At 44.1% G+C, this 20,705-nt stretch overlaps 1 protein-coding gene across 2 annotated transcripts in view; it reads right to left on the minus strand.

Moving 5' to 3' along the window:
* The window catches only part of MFAP3L (microfibril associated protein 3 like), a 108,292-nt gene that overhangs the window by 64,813 nt on the left and 22,774 nt on the right, over positions 1-20,705 (minus strand). The window contains exon 2 of one of the 2 annotated variants that reach the window (XM_073606361.1): positions 5,557-5,596. The exons of the other annotated variant lie outside the window; for it this stretch is intronic. The gene's annotated coding sequence lies outside the window, so the exon portion shown is untranslated. The remainder of the gene's footprint in view (positions 1-5,556; positions 5,597-20,705) is intronic. 2 annotated transcript variants of the gene reach the window in all.

Raw genomic sequence — 20,705 nt, forward strand, 5'->3', positions numbered from 1 at the left:
TAGACTTGAGAAACTTAACATTAATAAATCACTGGGACCAGATGGCTTGCATCCGAGGGTACTTAGGGAACTCAGTCAGGTGATTGCCAGACCGTTGTTCCTAATTTTTACAGACAGACAGTCTATTGACTGGAATGGTACCAGCTGATTGGAGAAAAGCCAATGTAGCACCAATATTTAAAAAGGGCCCAAAAAACATCCCTGGGAATTACAGACCAGTTAGCCTAACATCAATAGTATGTAAACTCTTGGAGGGGATGATAAGGGACTATATACAAGATTTTAGTAATAAGAACGATATCATTAGCAGTAATCAGCATGGATTCATAAAGAATCCTTCTTGCCAAACCAATCTATTAACCTTCTATGAGGAGGTGAGTTGCCATCTAGATAAAGGAAGGCCTGTAGACGTGGTGTATCTGGATTTTGCAAAAGCATTTGACACAGTTCCCCATAAACGTTTACTGTACAAAATAAGGTCCGTTGGCATGGACCATAGGGTGGGTACATGGATTGAAAACTGGCTACAAGGGCGTGTTCAGAGGGTGGTGATAAATGGGGAGTACTCAGAATGGTCAGGGGTGGGTAGTGGGGTTCCCCAGGGTTCTGTGCTGGGACCAATCCTATTTAATTTGTTTATAAACGACCTGGAGGATGGGATAAACAGTTCAATCCCTGTATTTGCAGACGATACTAAGCTAAGCAGGGCAATAACTTCTCTGCAGGATGTGGAAACCTTGCAAAAAGACCTGAACAAATTAATGGGGTGGGCGACTACATGGCAAATGGGGTTCAATGTAGAAAAATGTAAAATAATGTATTTGGGTGGCAAAAATATGAATGCAATCTATACACTGGGGGGAGAACCTCTGGGGGAATCTAGGATGGAAAAGGACCTGGGGGTCCTAGTAGATGATAGGCTCAGCAATGGCATGCAATGCCAAGCTGCTGCTAATAAAGCAAACAGAATATTGGCATGCATTAAAAGGGGGATCAACTCCAGAGATAAAACGATAATTCTCCCGCTCTACAAGACTCTGGTCTGGCCGCACCTGGAGTATGCTGTCCAGTTCTGGGCACCAGTCCTCAGGAGGGATGTACTGGAAATTGAGCGAGTACAAAGAAGGGCAACAAAGCTAATAAAGGGTCTGGAGGATCTTAGTTATGAGGAAAGGTTGCGAGCACTGAACTTATTCTCTCTGGAGAAGAGACGCTTTAGAGGGGATATGATTTCAATTTACAAATACTGTACTGGTGACCCCACAATAGGGATAAAAAACTTTTTCGCAGAAGAGAGTTTAATAAGACTCGTGGCCACTCATTACAATTAGAAGAAAAGAGGTTTAACCTTAAACTACGTAGAGGGTTCTTTACTGTAAGAGCGGCAAGGATGTGGAATTCCCTTCCACAGGCGGTGGTCTCAGCGGGGAGCATTGATAGCTTCAAGAAACTATTAGATAATCACCTGAATGACCGCAACATACAGGGATATGTAATGTAATACTGACACATAATCACACACATAGGTTGGACTTGATGGACTTGTGTCTTTTTTCAACCTCACCTACTATGTAACTATGTAACACCAAATGATGCGTCTGGCAGAAAGCCAATACAGCTCACCATCCAAATAACACCATTCCTACAGTAAAGCTTGGAGGTTTATCTTCCAACATGACAATGACCCAAAACACACAGCAAAAATGTGTTTGATAGAGAAAAATGTGACTGTCCTTGCATGGCCTAGTCAGAGAGCCCAGACTTAAACCCCATTGAAAATCTGCGAAATGACTTCAAGACTGCAGTCCACAAACGGTCACCATCACATTTAAGTGAACCTGAGCAGTTCTGCAAAGTAGAGTGGGCAAATATTGCAAAGTCTACATGTGCAAATGTAGTAGAGACATATCCAAACAGACTAAAGGCTGTAATTAAAAGGGGTTGTAAAGTTTTTTTTATAAACATGTCATACTTGCCTCCTCTGTGCAAGGGTTTTGCACAGAGCGGCCCCGATCCTCCTCTTCCGGGGTCCCCCAGCGGCGCTCCTGGCACTTCCTCTTCTACGGAGAGCCGCTTTTCATGAGGGCACTTGTACGGACATGCTCCCGAGTCCTGCTGCAGTGTCCATTGACACAGACAGCAGGACTTGGCCCTGCCCCCCGGCTCAAGTGTCACTGGATTTGATTGACAGCAACGGGAGCTAGTGGCTCCTGCTGCTATCAATCTAATCAATGAGGACCCGGGACAGTGGCTGGAGCTGCTGTGCTTATCCCCGTTGATGGAACGATCGGGATCAGGTAGGTAAAAGGGAGGCTCTAGGGGGCTGCTGCACTACAGAAGGGTTTTTTACCGCAATGCATAGAATGCATTATGGTGAAAAACCTTGAGGGTTTATAACCCCTTTAAAACAAAAGGTGGTTCAACAAAATACTGACAAATGGGGGTAATCCTTTTTCCAACTCAATGATTCTGCTTTTGATTTCTTTCTGACATGTTGATATTATATATCTTTCACTTGGATGTTATAAGTTGCACTGAGTAAATACAGCTGGATAAAACAAAAAACATGTGTCTTCATTTGAGGCTGCAAACCAACAAAAGAGGGGATTATTTTTTATACCCACTAAGTGCATGTGGGTTCCTGCAGGTGGTTCACTTTTCAAAACATCAACACCAGATTGTGTACAGGACACAATGTATTAAAAGGATATCATCACTCTAATCTCCTATGTAATTAGGAGTACCAGGTGTAACACAGGCAGATCTTTCACAAGGAATGATGGAAGGGAAAAGGACCGTATACCTCTTGTCCTGACTCATCAATGTTAGAAGATAAAGTCACAGTCAACCGGGCAATTAAAAATGTTTCAGCAGGAGATCGGCAGTGGCATGTTATGTATCAGTCTCATGACAAGTTCCTTTTAATCTGCACTTAATCAGGAAAGCAAGTGAACAGCATGAACTATTTTAAAAAGATCTTTCGGTGATCAGATCATGGCTAACCTCCCTCCATGGCTGTGGCCAGCTTTAGAATTGGCAGAGTCTAGAAATTCAGCACTGTACTTTTATTTTTTTCAACAAGATGCATCTCAGAGATGTCAATTAAAATCTCTTATGTCTGATTAACAGGAAAAATATGTGCTTAGAGGCAAAATAAGATACAAAGGGACAGGATCATTGAGCAATATGATGCAGTCAAAGCTTAGCAATCAGGTCAGCATCAGTTTTGGTCAGCCTACTGTAATCAAACCAAAGAAAAAAAACAAAAAAACAAAACAAAAATACACTGCCTGGTTGTCAAGTGCTGCTGCATGATGCCGTTTGTTCTTTGCCTTAATAAAAAAAAAAAAAAAAAAAATCTTAGTTCTTTAATGTACTAGCCTCTGTGCCAGAAAGATAACAGTTGTTTCACCTCAGATGCCCCCAGCTGCTTTCAACATCATTTGAACAGAATGCAGATCACACACAGGGCAACATAGAAAAACACTCATGTTCACACATCCTACCATCCTAACCCAGGGGTGACAAAACGAATAGTGTGTCCACAGCAAAGATTTCTAAATATGGTTACATTCGTAGGCACATAAATTGTTCATGAGAAAGTGTCTGCACAGTTTTTAATGCTAACAACATAGTTATGGCTATCAAAGACAGACACCAGGCAAACAGCTGAACACTATATTGTGCATTAAAGTGATACTAAACACACACGGTTCAATTTACATTGTCCCTTCTATTTCTGTATGTGGATGATGGCACTGTAATTATTTTAATGAAAAAATAAAATAAATATCCTCTCGGTGCATTTTTCCTAATTCATATACAGCCGTCACATGACCCAGATCTTTCCCATCCTGTCTGCAGGAAAACAGCAGGAGGAGCTTCTAGTCCTCTGCTGCTGGTCACATTCAAAATAAAAAAAAACTAAACAAAAAACATTCTTGAAAAAGAGTAAAAATAAATAATGCCAATAAACCGTTTTAAATTGGCATGCAAATATACAGTGCTTTGAAAAAGTATTCATACCCCTTTCCACATTTTGTCATGTTACCAAGCTAAAAACGTAATGTATTTTATTGGGATTTTATGTGATAGACTAAACACAAAGTGGCACATAATTGTGAAATGGAAGGAAAATTATAAATGGTTTTCAAATTTTTTTACAAATATATACCTGAAAAGTGTGGCGTGCATTTGTATTCAGCCCTCTTTACTCCGATACCCCCAACTAAAATCTAATGGAACCAATTGCCTTCAGAAGTCACATAATTAGTAAATAGAGCCCACGTGTGTGTAATTTAATCTCAGTATAAATACAGTACAATACAAATGCTGTTCTGTGAAGCCCTCAGAGGTTTGTTAGAGAACCTTAGCAAACAAACAGCATCATGAAGGCCAAGGAACACATCAGACATGTCAGGGATAAAGTTGGAGAAGTTTAAAGGAGAATTGGGTTATAAAAAAAAAAAAAAATACCCCAAGCTTTGAACATCTCAAGGTGCACCGTTCAATCCATTAACCGAAAATGGAAAGAGTATGGCACAACTGTAAACCTACCAAGTCATGGCTGTCCACCTAAACTGACAGGCCGGGCAAGGAGAGCATTCAGAGAAGTAGCCAGGAGGCCCATGGTAACTCTGGAGGAGCTGCAGAGATCCACAGCTCAGGTGGGAGAATCTGTCCACAGGACAACTATTAGTAGTGCACTTCACAAATCTGGCCTTTATGGAAGAGTCGCAAGAAGAAAGTCATTGTTGACAGAAACCCATAAGTCCCATTTGCAGTTTGTGAGAAGCCATGTGGAGGACAAAGCAAACATGTGGAAGAAGGTACTCTGGTCAGATGAGACCAAAATTGAACTTTTTGGCCTAAAAGCAAATAGCTGTGTGTTGCGGAAAACTTACACTGCACATCACCCTGAACACACCATCCCCACCGTGAAATCTCGGTCGACTTAAGGAAGCGTTATGACATAGTCAGGTTTTTTTTTTTTTTTGTCATCTGTCCGATTGGTGAGATTTCTCTTGATTTCCTGTCCCATAGCCAATATAGGGAACAAGAGAAAATCCCTCTGAAATAGGGCACAAAAAAAAGACCTGGTTGGTGCTCTAATCTTCTTTCTTTAGTTATACTTTAATGTAAGGCCCCTTACACCAGCCAGATCTAGAAATGATGGATCCATTTTTGTGTTCCATCTACACCTGCTGTGCTACATGCTATGCGGTTTAGGGAAGGTGACAAAGATTGTAAAGAGTCTGCAACTGTGCAAAACTGTGTCATCTCTCTGTACCTTACCTGCTCTTTGAACTAACTGGGAATGAAGTTAAACAGGAGCTCCACCAAAAAGGGCAAGAATTGGCTCAGGTGAGGACATCGCTGGATGCCTGGACAGGCAAGTATCATAATATTTAAAGTAAGCAGCTACAGTATCTGTAGCTGCAGTCTTCATTTTTTGGTGGGGAGCTTGGGGCTCCTCTAACATCACCACAACAGTGATGCCTACTATGAAATCTGTTCCTCCTATAAACCAACCAACCAACCAACCATTCTTCTTACCTCTCTCTTGCCAAGCAGCTTCCTTTGTAGGAATTTCCAACTGCAAAGAGAATTATAGCTCTTATAACATATGACAACTCAGAATAGGGATAAAATTTCACTAGTTGGACTTAAAGTGTCACTAAACTGACGTAAAAAAATAAATAAATAATAAAAATTACCTATGTAAAATGCTGTATTACATGCTGTTCATATTCACTCAGGCACTAGGAGATTTATTTTCTGTGTTCTGCAAAAAGCCTGGCTGATTCTGCTGCTCTCCATCTCCACTGTCTGTTCATGTCCCCAATTCAGCTAGGGATTTTGCAGCTATGGTGGCAACTCTGCACATGCTCAGTTTGCAGCAAATTTCTAAGCAGAGCATTTCCTCCCTATCACAGCTGAGTAGCCACATGTGACTATAGAGTCACACATGTGGGTGTATCCAGTGGTAAATGACAGCCCACTCCCTCTTCCATGCCGACCAACGGGCTAAACGCAAAAGGAGCGGGATATTACATGTAGATTAATGATGGCTTCACCTCACTTTTATTCTAAGACACAGGCTGGAGGGGACATGACACAGCCTGTGACTGGCAGAAATTCGCCCACACCATGTTATTTCCCCAAAATAAAGATTTAATTTCAAATATATGTTTGTATGACAATTAAAAAAAGATAATTGATATAATTTGACACTGTATTCCAAATGCTGTTTTTTAAGATGTGAGCAGCAGCAGAGAACTAGAAGCTCCTCCTGCCTATGTTTCCATGCTGGCATGATGAGAAAGATCTGGGTCATGTGACAGCTGTATATTGATTAGGAAAAGGGTATTTGGATTTCTATAAACAAGAGAGCCAGGCGCATGGATGTATCCAAGCAAACTTGTAATAAAAATAAACGCAGCTCCCAAACTCAAAAGACCAGAGAAGAACAAAAATATATTAACATAAGGAGTGCAGTTCCAGTAGAATAATAAGAGGTAAAAACAGATGTAAAAGTAACAGACTAATTCCAAAAAGAAGAATAATGAAACCATGTATCAAAATTCCAAACAATAAAACCAAGGGGAAGGAATATGCCCTGTGAACACTGACTCACGGCTTCCGTGTCATCTCCGCAGAGCCGAAAGGGATGGATGGTTATCTTAAAGTGACACTAAAGCTTTGTTTTGTTTTGTCATACTTACCTCCACTGGGCAGTTAGTTTTGCACAGAGTGGCCTGAAATCCTCTTCTGGGGTCCCTGGGCGGCTCTCACGGCTCCTCCCCGCATTAGATAAAGCCCCAGTAGAAGCGTTCTTCTGGGGGGTTTACATTGCGGGCGCGCTCCCGAGTCATTCATTTGGCGTCCATAGAAGCCGAATGTATGACTCGGCCCCACCCCTCAGGTAATTGAATTTGATTGACAGCAGCGGGAACCAATGGCTGCGCTGCTATCAATCCATCTAATCAGGACCTGAGACACCGGCTTTTGCTGGTGTGCTCGTCCCTGGGATGTGATAGAACGGGTACAGGTAAGTAAAACGGGGGCTTGGGGGGCTGCAGCATTACAGGAGGTTTTACAACCCCTTTAAGCCCTAGGGCTGATGGAGAGGGGCAGTGATCTCCGTTGTAAAAGCTCAGCTCCCAAACTTTCCAGGCAGAGCCAGATGAAAAAGCCTGTGTCAAATCCCAGAGTTCCTGGAGGGGGACAGGGAGCCCCGGGAGAGCTCACTCAGTACTGGAACTCGGTGGGACAGTGTGGAGCTGTACGGTCCCAGGGATGGAAAGCAGCAAGAGCAGGGCTGCAGAGTCAGTGCACAAGCAGGCAGCTACAGCCGCTGAACGGTCTCAAGCGGCAGAGGGAGGGAGGTGGGAAGGAAGGAGGAGTGGGGAGGAAGGAGGAAGAGCTCGATCAGACTACACGTTTCGGGGATTAACCCCTTTGTCAGGTGAGGAATATACTTAGATTTCTATTATTATACAGAATTTATATAGTGTCAACAGTTTGTGTAGCATTTTACAGCGTGAACTCGACAGTATGGTTACAATACAATTCAATACAGGAGGAATTAGTGGGGCCTGCTCATTAGAGCTTACAATCTAAAAAAGGGAGGGTCAAGTGAAACAGAGGATAATAACTGTGGGGGATGGGCTGATGGAGAAAATAAAAAAGTACAGTTGTTTAGGTGGAGGCAGGATAGGCTTCTCTGAAGAGAAAAGTTTTCAGGGATCGTCTAAAAGTTATAAAAGGAAGGATAGTGTTGGAGACAGCCGGACAGATTGGGGTAGGGAATTCCAAAGAATGGGAGAAGTCCTGGAGGAGAGCATAGGAAGAGGTGACCAGTTAACTAGAGAGCTGGAGGTCTTGGGTGGAAAAAGGTGAATTTATGCCCTCATGCACACAGGCTGTTAAAATAACGTTATGAAAACGCCAGTATCTTTGCAGTGATTTTTTTTAACTTTTTTCAGCTTTTTTCAGAGTTTTTGCAATAGCGTTTTTGAGCGTTTTTCCGCGTTAGCGTTTTTTAGCGTTTTTTTTTTTTTCAATGGATCAAAAACGTTAAAAAACGTTGGTGAATGACGTTTTTGAGCGTTTTTCAGCGTTAGAGCGTTTTTACAGCTGAAAAACGTCTCTCAGAACCCACTGGTCCTGGGTTTTTTTTACAGCTTAAAAACGCCTATGCCACTTGCAGCTCAAAAACGCCTAGGTGGGCATGAAGCCATAGACTAACATAGACAGGCCTTTTTAAGCTGCAAAAAAAGCTCAAAAAAGCAGCTGTAAAATTGTCCGTGTGCATGAGGACTCAAATTGTTAAATAGTGCAGCACTAAAATATACATATTGTATGTATATTTTAGGAGTTTATTTCATAGTGCTGCACTATTTAAAAATTATTATAGTTTATATTTGGTGTGGCGATTCACTGAGTGTCACAGCAGCTATTGTAATATTGTAATTTATTATTACCAGTCACATTTACATTTTGACTTATGTTAGCATTTGGCACCGATTGCTTTTTTCACAGTTTAAAGTGAACAATTTGGTTGGCATTTTGAGACTAGGATAGTGATGTAGCTGGGGGGGGGGGGGGGGAGCGCAAGTTGTGGATGGCTCTATAAGTGGTTGGTATTTTGAATTGAATTCGTGAGATGAGTGGCAGCCAATGGAGCGATTGGCAGAGGGGTAGCAGACGCTGAGAAGTCCGTAAGGTGGATGAGTCTAGCAGCAGCATTCATGATGGACCGAAGGAGGGATAGTCTATTTAGAAGGTAAGCCAATGAGGAGGGAGTTGCAGTAATCAAGGCGAAAGATAACTAGGAGTTTTGTGGTGTCATTGGTTTGGAAGGGGTGTACTTTGGAGATGTTGCAGGGTTGAGGCGGCAAGCTTTGGAGAGTGGTTAGAAGTGGTGCTAAAAGGAGAGATCAGAGTCTAGGATAACACCAAGCACCCTGGCATGCAAGGTTGTGCCATTAATCTTGAAGAGAAGTCAGGGAAGGGGCACGTGGGGGAGGAAATATTATGAGCTCAGTTTTGGACAGGTTGAGTTTGAGGAAGTGTTGTGACACCCAGACTGATAGGTCTTAGATTTTTTTGAAAGAATTACAGTGCCATAATACAGATCCAGAAATAGAAATAGAAGGGACAATGTAAATGTAACAGTGTGCGTTTAGTATCACTTTAAAAGCACACCCTCTGTCTTGCCAGCCCTCCGTTCACGGTTTTCCTTCTCCCCTCACTGGAACAGTCACATACAGGACTATGCTTGTTACTTAAAAAAGGACCGTGAGCTTATTTTCAGGCGACAAACACGCATAGGGCAGCCCATGAAGTGAATTTGTATTTATTTTATTCCCACATTTCTTTTCTTACATATTGTATTGTACAACCTTAGAGGCAATGGCTGCATAAGAAGTTTAGTAGCTCTCAAGGATAATTTTGTACCTGTCAAGAGGTAGTTTGGCACAGTATTCTTAACTCTTTAGCGCCGGCGCCTCCCAACCCTTTAAAAGGCTTCAGATGGCAGGAGATGGAGGCAGGCATTCAGGTCATGCGACAGCGGTCACATGATCGGAAAGCTCCCGATCACTAGTATGCATTGGGAGCTTACCATTCCCCACCGGCTACCGTGCTGGGAGCGTGCTCTCAGCATGGTAAGTAGTTTACACATTGCTGCATATACACGGCCGCTCTGTGTTAAGGCCCACCCACCGAGAGGGCATGTGTGTGTACTGTTGGTGGCAAGGAGTTAAGAATACTGCTCCAGCTGTCTTAGGTTTAAAAGTTGTCTCCAGATCACACATTTCAGCTCTTTCCTTAGATGTGCGATCGGATTCAGATCAAAGCTCATTGAAGGCCACTTCAGAACAGCTCCATATTTTGTTCTTAGGTGCTTTTAGCGGTTTTGGGTCATTATCCTGTTGAAGGACCTATGAGCTGTGCCTGAGACAGAGCTTTCTGACACTAAGCAGCGTGTTTCACTCCAGAATTCCTTGACAGTCTCGTAGAGATGAAAAGGCACCCAGTGTCAGACATAGCAAAGCAGCCCCAAAACAAAACCAAGCTTCTTCCATGTTTCTCTGCAAGTACAATGTTTTTTTTTTTTCAATTGAAAGCTCAATGTATTCATCTGTGAACCTAAAGCTGATATGACCTGCTAAAAATCTCCAGTTTTGTCTCATCTGTCCAAAGAATGTTCTCTTGGAAGCATTGTGACTTGTCAATGTGCATTTTAGCAAATTCCAGTTTTGCTGAGTCCTTCTGGGTTTCTCTTTGAACGCACGGTCATTCAAAAAGAGACAGATAGTGTGATAAGATACTGACCAACCTCAAAGTTCTGCTAGCATCGCCAGTATGGGAATTTTCCTTGGCCATTGGTCTACCAATCTCACTATCCTGTTCAATTTGTGGTTGATTTTTCTCTTCTGGCCATGTATAGAGGCTGGTTACACTTCCATGGAACTCAAACTTCCTAACAATATTTGCAGCTCCAACCCCTGGCAAAAAGTATGAAATCACCACTCTTAGAAAATGTTCATTGAGGGTTTAACTGTGTAGAAATAAAAAAAACTGAATCACAGACATGCCTCTAAACTATTTTCATTGAACATTCCAACTGTCAGGGTGATAACCGTAGGACGGGTAATTCTGCCAGTATTCCTCATGGTGGCGCTAGGCAAGTCTCTGTGCGCATGCGCGCACAACAATGGGTGCAAACAGTTGTGCAATAGCGGGAGCGTGCGCATCTCGGTAATCATTGGCGCCCTTCTGCCTATTTAAGCCTGCTGCTGGTACATGCTGGTTGCTGGATTATCATCAGCTTCCTGTGTTCCTTGTGCCTGTTGTGAAACCTGCTTCCTGTTACTATTCGGCTTGCCTGACTGCTCCAGTATTCCGCCTGCATTGACCCTGGCTTGGACCTGACTATTCTTCGGCTCTGCATCTGTACCTTGATTGTCCTCCTGTGTTTGACCCCTGGCTCGGCTACCTTCTCTGTTCCTGATTATCCTGTTGTACCTCACCTTGGACTGATTCCTGTGCTGAATGACCATTGGCCTGGCTCTGACTCTGCTCATGGTTGCTCCACGGCTCCATACCTGGAATCCCTCCTTGCACGGTTGCCCTTCAACCTTACCAGCGCACCCCAGCAACTCCCCGCTTTCTGCTACTCAGCAACAGCGCTCTGGCAACCCGTGCACCTTTGGGCACCATACTCCCTGTCTCACTCTCAGGGTTAAGCTGCACTTAGCCGCAAGGGGCGCCCCCTCTGCAATCCGGCCTCACATCCAGGACTCTGACAGTATAATACAGCCATGACTGAGGCCGGCGGAGGTGCGTCCCCAATAGAGACTTTATGCCAACAGGCCGCTACCCTTACACAAGTGGTCCAAGGTCTTCAGGAAGGATACCTCCAATTAGAAGGAAAACTCCATCATTTTATTCTACCATCTGCCTTTTTGGATCCTGGTTCCTCCTCCACCAATCTCCCTGCTACGGCCTCTTCAGCACTGACTTTGCCCCCAGAACCGCGGGTACCTACCCCTGAACGTTTATCTGGAGACCGGCAGAAATTCAGATCCTTTAAGAATGCCGGCCAGTTATATCTGGCTCTGCAACCCCGTACCTTTTCCACTGAGACTGTCAAAGTTGGCTTTCTTATCTCCCTGCTGACCAACGAACCCCAGGCATGGGCCTACAGGTTATAGGAACGGAAGGACCCAGCTACTAGTTCAGTGGAAACGTTCTTTACGGCTTTGTCGCAATTGTATGAAGACCCCCAGCGTACAGCCCAGCGTACAGCCACCGCTGAGGCCGCTCTGTATGCTCTTCAACAGAAACGGCGCCCGGTGGAAGACTATACTGTGGACTTCCGCGGGTGGTCTGCAGATACAGACTGGAATGAGGCTGCATTGAAAATACCAGTTTCGCCTGGGGCTTTCTGAATCCCTTATGCCAAGTACACACGAGCGGACTTTACGGCAGACTTTGCCCGGCGGACGGGATTTAGTCGGACAATTCGATCGTGTGTGGGCTCCAGCGGACTTTGTTTTCTCAAAAGTTGGACGGACTTAGATTTGAAACGTGTTTTAAATCAATCCGTCGAACTCGAGTCCGGTCGAAAAATTTGCTCATCTGTATGCTAGTTCGACAGACAAAAAGCCACGCTAGGGAAGCTATTGGCTACTGGCTATGAACTTCCTTGTTTTAGTCCGGTCGTACGTCATCACGTACGAATTCGACGGACTTTGGTGGATTGTGTGTAGGCAAGTCCGTTCATTCAGAAAGTCCGTCGAAAAGTCTGCCGTAGTCCGCTCGTGTGTACGCGGCATTAAGGGAGTTTGCCGAGTCGGCATCCCTGCTACCCTCGAGGGGCTCATTCAACTATCCATCCAGTTGGATAGACGCCTTCGGGAGCGCCAGGCTGAACGTTCGCAGACTCCCAAAGTACTGGTACCAGAGATCGGCGCTATACCCGTTGGTTTGGTGCGATCCGCACTGACTCCTGAGGAAAAACAGCGTCGGCGTCAAGCCAATCTCTGTCTCTATTGTGGCCGAAAAGGACACTTCCTGAGCAACTGCCCCATAAGGCCCAGCAAGGTACCCAAGAACTCTCCAGTGTACTTCCAGATGTCCGGAACTTCCACTTCTCACCTTACCCTTTCCATCACGCTACAGTTGGCTGACAAGGGGGTTCAGCTTCAGGCTATAGTCGACTCCGGGGTATGCAGTTGTTTCTTGGACTTGGACTTAGCAGTAAAGCTTGGCCTGCCCCTACTCCCCAAGAAACATCGATTGGAAGTTCTCCTGGCTGATGGCACCCTGCCTAGTTCCGGTCCTGTGACACAAGAGACTGTTCCTCTTTTTGTTACTACTCCTGATGGTCATCAGGAATTTATACGTTTCGACATCCTAAGCTCACCTATGTTCCCCGTCATCTTGGGTACCCCGTGGCTCCAAGCCCACAACCCCCAGATCAACTGGATCAGGAAAGAAATTTCATTCACTTCACCTTATTGCCTACAGCACGGTCTTGCCCCTGAAACCAGCAATGTAGCCAGTTGCCTGTCAGTTCAACCTGTACCTGTCAACAACCAGAGTATTCCACCAGCCTACTAGGAGTTTTCAGACGTCTTTGACAAGAAAAAGGCTGATGTCCTGCTACCACACCGGTCATACGATTGTCCAATTGAATTACTCCCAGGAGCTGAAATACCATTCGGTCGCATATTCCTCCTCTCGGAGACGGAACTAGGAACATTGCGACAATACATTGATGAAAACCTGGAGAAAGGCTTCATCCGTTCCTCCTCTTCTCCTGCTGGAGCCGGAATCTTTTTTGTCGAAAAAAAGGGACAAATCCCTAAGACCATGTGTGGATTACAGGGAGCTCAATAAAATCACTATAAAAAACCGTTACCCTCTCCCTCTAGTTCCGGAATTTTTCCAGAGATTCCGTACTGCCCGAATATTTACTAAGCTTGATCTTCGAGGAGCCTACAATTTCGTTCGCATCCGAGAGGGTGACGAACGGAAAGCAGCATTTAGAACTCGCTTTGGACATTTCGAGTACTTAGTGATGCCATTTTGAATGTGCAACGCCCCGGCCACATGCCAACATTTCGTAAACGATATCTTTCGAGAATTTCTGGATTACTTCGTCATCATCTACCTGGATGATATCCTGATATTTTCAACCACCCTGGAGCTCCATCGTACACATGTAAGGACAGTTCTGCACACTCTACGTAAGCACAAACTATGTAAAAGCAGAAAAGTGTGATTTCGAAAAGGAGTCAATACAATTCCTGGGGATAATTATCTCCACTGGTGGTGTTGCTATGGACCCGCAAAAGGTACAGGCAATCTTGGACTGGCCAACTCCATCGGATAAAAAGGGAGTACAAAGATTTGTGGGGTTCGCAAACTTTTATAGGAGGTTTATAAAGAACTTTTCCTCCATCTCACCAATCACCCAAGTTACCCATTTACATACTCGGTTCCTCTGGTCTCCAGAAGCCCAATCAGCTTTCGATAAGCTCAAATCTCTTTACCTCTGCACCTATCCTGCAACATCCTGATCCAGTCCTCCCTTACATCTTAGAGGTTGACGCCTCTGAAGTCACCACAGGGGCAGTCTTATCCCAACGTCAGGGTCCCAAGTCGTTACTCCATCCTGTGGCCTTCTCCTCGTGGAAGATGAGTCCGTCTAAAAGGAATTATGATGTGGGAAATCAAGAGCTCTTGGCTATTAAAACTGCCCCGGAGGAATGGCGGTACCTCCTTGAAGGTGCTCAGCATCCCATCATGATATTCACGGATCACAGAAACCTGGAGTATCTTCGCACTGCTAAATGCCTGAGACCCCGACAAGCTCGATGGGCCTTGTTTTTTGCCAGATTCAATTTTCATATCTCCTTCCGCCCTGGGTCCAAGAACAGGAAGGCCGATGCCTTGTCCCGGATGTTTCCTGATACTCCTGAAGAAATCACTCCTAGCACTATTGTCTCCACAGAATTTTCTCATGATTCAAACCGACCTGAGTTCCTCACCGAAACAAGCTTCTTCCCAAAGCTCTGAACCAGAAGCACTGTCTTTAAGAAACCAGGAAGGTTTTCTTTGGTATCAGAACAAAATTTTTGTTCCGCAGCAAGCCAGAGCCCAGGTCCTAAAGACTTTACACGACCACCAACTTGCTGGTCACTTCGGGGTACGAAAGACTTTGGAGCTTGTTCAGCGATCTTTTTGGTGGCCCACTCTGAAGCCTGACTGCAGGGAAAATGTCAGTTCCTGCACCATTTGTCAACGTAACAAGGAGTCTAACATCAGATCTTGGGGTTTACTACGCCCATTGCCTGTGCAACCATGGAAAGAAATATCTATGGATTTCATAGTAGAGTTACCACCCTCGGAGGAATTTACAACCATCTTGGTAGTCGTTGACCACCTGTCCATAATGGCGCATTTTTTGCCCATGATGGGTACACCATCTGCTGCTAACATGGCGAAGATCTTCATAAAGGAGGTAGTCAGACTTCACGGCCTACCGAGCAACATTGTGTCCGACAGAGGGGTGCAATTCACCTCTAAGTTCTGGAAGGAGCTCTGCAAAATGCTGTCCATTAAAGTGTGCCTATCTTCAGCTTACCATCCTCAAAGCAACAGTCAAACCGAAAGAACTAATCAGACTTTAGAACAGTACTTACGTTGCTTCTGCTCCTTCTCCCAGGACGATTGGTCCTTGCTACTCCCGTGTGCGGAGTTTGCATACAACAACTCAATCCATGCTTCCACCAATCAGTCACCTTTCTGGGCCAACTACAGTTTCCATCCCTCATTCTTGCCTAATGTTATACCAGAGACCTCAATCCCCGCAGTTCAGGACAGGATAAATGCCATTCAGGCTAACCACCTAACTCTCCAGGCAACTATGCAGAAGGCGGCCCAAGAGAGTTATAAAAAAACATGACAAGGGGAGGAGAGATCCTGTCTTTAAAGTTGGAGATAGAGTGTGGCTTTCCTCAACAAATCTTAAGCTTCCTTGCTCCTCCCGGAAGTTATGACCAAGGTTTATCGGTCCATTCACAATTAAGAAGGAAATTAACCCAGTGGCATTTGAATTGTCTTTACCTAGTTCCTATAAAATCCACCCAGTATTCCATGTTTCTTTATTAAAATCTGTTGTCTCCAGTCCTTTTCCAGGGAGAGAAGAAGCTCCACCGCCTCCAATCTTGGTGAACAATGAAACAGAATACGAAGTAGAAGCCATTTTGGACTGCCGTCGGAGAGGTAGGACTGTTCAATATCTTGTTAAATGGAAAGGTTACTCTGTAGAAGATAATTCTTGGGAACCAGCAGATAACATAACATTCGTGCCCCTAGACTGTTGCAGAGGTTTCAAGCTCAATACCCTGAAAGGTGGGCCAGATTGGGCATCTGGAGGCTGCCCCTTGGGGGGGGCACTGTCAGGGTGATAACCGTAGGACGTGTAATTCTGCCAGTATTCCTCATGGTGGCACTAGGCAAATCTCTGTGCACATGCGCGCACGTAGGCACACGACGGGTGCACACAGTTGTGCAATAGCGGGAGCGCGCACATCTCGGTAATCATTGGCGCCCTTCTGCCTATTTAAGCCTGCTGCTGGTACATGTTGGTTGCTGGATTATCATCAGCTTCCTGTGTTCCTTGTGCCTGTTGTGAAACCTGCTTCCTGTTATTACTCGGCTTGCCTGACTGCTCCAGTATTCCGCCTGCATTGACCCCGGCTTGGAACTGACTATTCTTTGGCTCCGCATCTGTACCTTGATTGTCCTCCTGTGTTTGACCCCTGGCTCGGCTACCTTCTCTGTTCCTGATTATCCTGTTGTACCTCACCTTGGACTGATTCCTGTGCTGAATGACCATTGGCCTGGCTCTGACTCCGCTCCTGGTTGCTCCACACCTGGAATCCCTCCTTGCACGGTTGCCCTTCAACCTTACCAGCGCACCCCAGCAACTCCCTGCTTTCTGCTACTCAGCAACAGCGCTCTGGCAACCTATGCACCTTTGGGCACCGTAATCCCTGTCTCACTCCCAGGGTTACGCTGCACTTAGCCGCAAGGGGCGCCCCCTCTGCAATCTGGCCTCACATCCAGGACTCTGACACCAACCTTCTGGCTTTAAGAAACACTTAAAAAATAAAAAAAAAATTGAGAAAAAAAAAGTGTAGTCAATTGCAATTGTTTTTACAGATAAGGCAGGAGGAAAAAAATATTGAATAACTCAATTCTGAGCAAAATATGGAATTATGAAAAAAAAAAAAAAAAAAAAAAACACACCACACACTACAGTACACCACCTCTGGCTATTATAACAGCTTGAATTCTGAGGCATGAATTTAACAGTCGACAAACAGTATTCTTCATCAATCCGGCTCCAACCTTCTCTTACTGCAGTTGCCAGCTCAGCTTTGCAGGTTGGAGCCTTGTCATGGACCATTTTCTTTCATTTCCACCATGGGATTTTTCAACTGGATTGAGGTCCAGACTATTTGCAGGCCATGCCATTGACATTACATGTCTGTCTTTATTGAAGGAAAGTTGACAGTCTTGCTCATTTTGCAGGATGATGCATCTTTCTCTATGGCAAGATGCATCATCCTGCAAAATGTCATCATCGAATATCCTTTTAATTGATGTAATAAGAAAATATAAACTTGTGCATTTATTGAAGATTTAATGACGGTCATCTCCCCCGTACCAATACCCCAATACCTGACATGCAACCCCATTTCATCAATGATTGTGGAAATTTGCATGTTTTCTTCAGGCAGTCGTTCATACATATCATTGGAACGGCACCAAACAAAAGCTTCAACATAATCACCCTGCCCAATGCAGATTGGTGATTCATCACTGAATATCACTTTCATCCAGTCATCCACAATCCATGAGTGCTTTTCTTTAGTCCACTGTAAACTTGTTTTTTTTTCCTGTTTAGGTGTTAATGATGGTTTTCGTTTGGCTTTTCTGTATGTAAATCCCAATTCCTTTAGGCAATGTCTTACAGTTCGGTCACAGACATTGAGTTCAGTGTCTGACAATTTGCTCCTCATTTGTTTTGTTGTGCATTTTCTGTTTTCAAGGCATATTGCTTTAAGCTTTCTAGCTTGACGCGTTGAGGTCTTCTTTGGTCTACCATTATGCTTCCCTTTAACAACCTTCCCATTGGATTTGTACTTGGTCCAGATTTTAAACACAGCTGACTGGGAACAACCAACATCTTTTGCAACATTCCGTGAGGATTTACCTTCTTGCAGAAGTTTTATAATCCTCCCCTTTGTTTCAACTGATATCTTTATTGTTGGAGCCATGATTCATAACAATCAGGCTGGTGCAACAGCTCACCAAGGTGTGCAAGTACTGTTTAACTGCAGACTAATTAGCAGATGTAATCAGATGCAGATGTTTGTTTTAGAACTGCAAAGTACATGGTGATTCTATAATATTTTCCTCGGAATTGAGCGATTCCTTTTTTTTTTCCATCTGCTTGATCTGCAAAAAAAGTTGCAATTGACTACAGTTTTCTTTTTTTCAAGTGTTTCTTTAAGCCAGAAGGTTGGAATGTTAAATTAAAATAGTTTTGAAGCATGTCTGTGATTAGTTTTTTTTTTCTACACAATTGAATGAACATTTTGAATGAACACCACAAAAATGTTGCCGGGGGTTGCATAGTCACAGGAACATGGTATCCTCTCAGAGAACTCTCTTGGTTTTCTCTGATCCATGTTCAGGGTGGTGCACACAAGAATACTTAACAGCAGAATGACTACTTTTCTCTATTTAAATAGGCTGACTGACTAATTAGAAGATTGAAGACAAGTGTGATAGTAATTTTGTAAAACAGTTTAAAATATTTATGATCCAAATTATTTATAACCTTTTCTAGTGGTACCGGCAAATCTGTGCAGGCCATTTCAAAATATGTTGATAGGTTTAGCAATAATTAGTAAAGCATTGTTTCAATGAGCTGCAGGGGTACCAATAAACTGGTCCATGTCTGTTTATAACTGCTGTAAAGTCTGAGAATTGCATAAGTCTGATTATAGTTGTTAGCTTCTACATTATGTGAAGCTTAATCCAGGTCTGGGCCAACTTTTTCTAGGATAACTGGTCATCTTTCGGTCCAAGAAAACAAGGCCTTGCCTTCAAAGCATTAAGAGCCCTTGCACACCGGGGCGGCGGCGGCGGTAAAACACCGCTATTATTAGCGGCGTTTTACCGTCGGTATGCGGCCGCTAGCGGGGCGGTTTTACCCCCCGCTAGCGGCCGGGAAAGGGTTAAATACCACCGCAAAGCACCTCTGCAGAGGCGCTTTGCCGGCGGTATAGCCGCGCCGTCCCATTGATTTCAATGGGCAGGAGCGGTAAAGGAGCGGTATACACACCGCTCCTTCACCGCTCCGAAGATGCTGCTAGCAGGACTTTTTTTACCGTCCTGCCAGCGCATCGCTCCAGTGTGCAAGCCCTTGCACACTGGAATGAAAGCAGCGGCACTTTCGGGGCGGTTTGCAGGCGCTATTATTAGCGCAATAGCGCCTGCAAACCGCCCCAGTGTGCAAGGGCTCTAAATTGTACAGCATGCCTTCTTAGAAAGCATCTTCTGTAGAAAAGGGGGAGGGCACTTTAAAAAAATTAAAAAATCTAAATCACCTTTATTGCGATGTAAAAACATTCCTTGCAACAGTAATACAGCATGACAGGTCCTCTTTATGGAGAGATCTAAATCTCTCCTCTATCTTTAAAAGCAAAAGATCAAGAAAAAAAAAAAAAAAAAGCCTTGTTTACATGCCGGAAGGAACCAGAAAAGACGTCGCTTCAGTCCTCCAAGGCCATAGAGATGAGCAGAGGCCCTCTTGCCTTCACTGACCTCTACTGCAAGCCATCACCGTTGCTGGATGGTCCTTGCTGGATGGGCTTAACCGATTGTCGGGTAAGTGTAAAGCATTTTATCTTGTAGAGAATTGCCAGCTGGAAAAAAAAAAAAAAGCAAAGCAATACCGGAGTTATGGCATATTGCTGCCATAACCCCAGTATTCTACTTGCCGACCAAGTCGTCATTTGTCTATGGCCTGGTCGGCAAGCGGTTAAAATGGGTCCTTTAAAGAACGGGTTAGTGAGCAAAAATGTTCTCATTTAAAGTGGTTGTAAACCTAGTAACGCCACTTTTACCTACAGGTAAGCCTATAGTAAGGCTTACCTGTAGGTACTTGAAATATCTCCTAAACCTGCACAGTTTAGGAGATATTTACCCTATATGTTTGCACCAACATCATTGGCGCACGCACACTAAAGGAAGGGCACGATCATGCCGTTTCTTAGAGGCCCGTGCCGTGACTGGCGGCTGCCACGCGCATGTGCGGGAGTGATGTCACGCGACTCCGGCCAGTCACAGAGAGTCCAAGGCCCTGGAAGGAAGAGGAGTGAAGATGGATGCGGCCACCAGCGGGGACATCGCAGGCTTCATTTACACACAAGTGGCACCTAATAGGCTAGTATGCATACTAGCCCATTATATGCTTTTACTTTGCAGGGAAAAAAAAAAGCCAGACAAACATCAACCTGGTTGCATACATTCTAACCAAAACAATTCAGAACAATATCCCAATACGGCAGCTGACTTTAGTTCTGATTGAACTAAAAAGCTTTACATTAATTTTAATGTGGCCTAGTAAGAAATATGGACCAAAAAAAAAAAAAAAAAAAGAAGGAGCCTTGATTCATATCATTTACCCAAAATATATGCCACAATCTTGACCTTGCCAATAAAAATTATAATAATTATTATTATGTGTAGGAATGAAAAGTGGTCAGAAGCTGAAAAAGCAGTATTCAATAAGGACATAATATCTATAGACACATATTTAAAAGAAGGATTTTAAATGAGAAATGTCAACACAGCAGATAAAATCAATAGTGGAATATTGCAGAGCAAACAGCCTACTAGCACATACACCATGCTAGTCGCCTTGTTTCACGCATTCTGTCGCCATTCAAGCGAATCAAGCCCCCTTATTTGCCTGAGTGCTTGCTTTTTCCCAGCTGACTGCAATGTTGAGCTCAGCAGCTGCAATGCCCTTTTATGTCAAAAAAATGAGTCTGAGCTGGCACACATATAACATCTCTATGGAGGAAGAAAAACTTGCCAGTGAG

The sequence above is a fragment of the Aquarana catesbeiana genome, linkage group LG01 (assembly GCF_042186555.1).
Source record: "Aquarana catesbeiana isolate 2022-GZ linkage group LG01, ASM4218655v1, whole genome shotgun sequence".
Classification (NCBI taxonomy): Eukaryota; Metazoa; Chordata; class Amphibia; order Anura; family Ranidae; genus Aquarana; species Aquarana catesbeiana.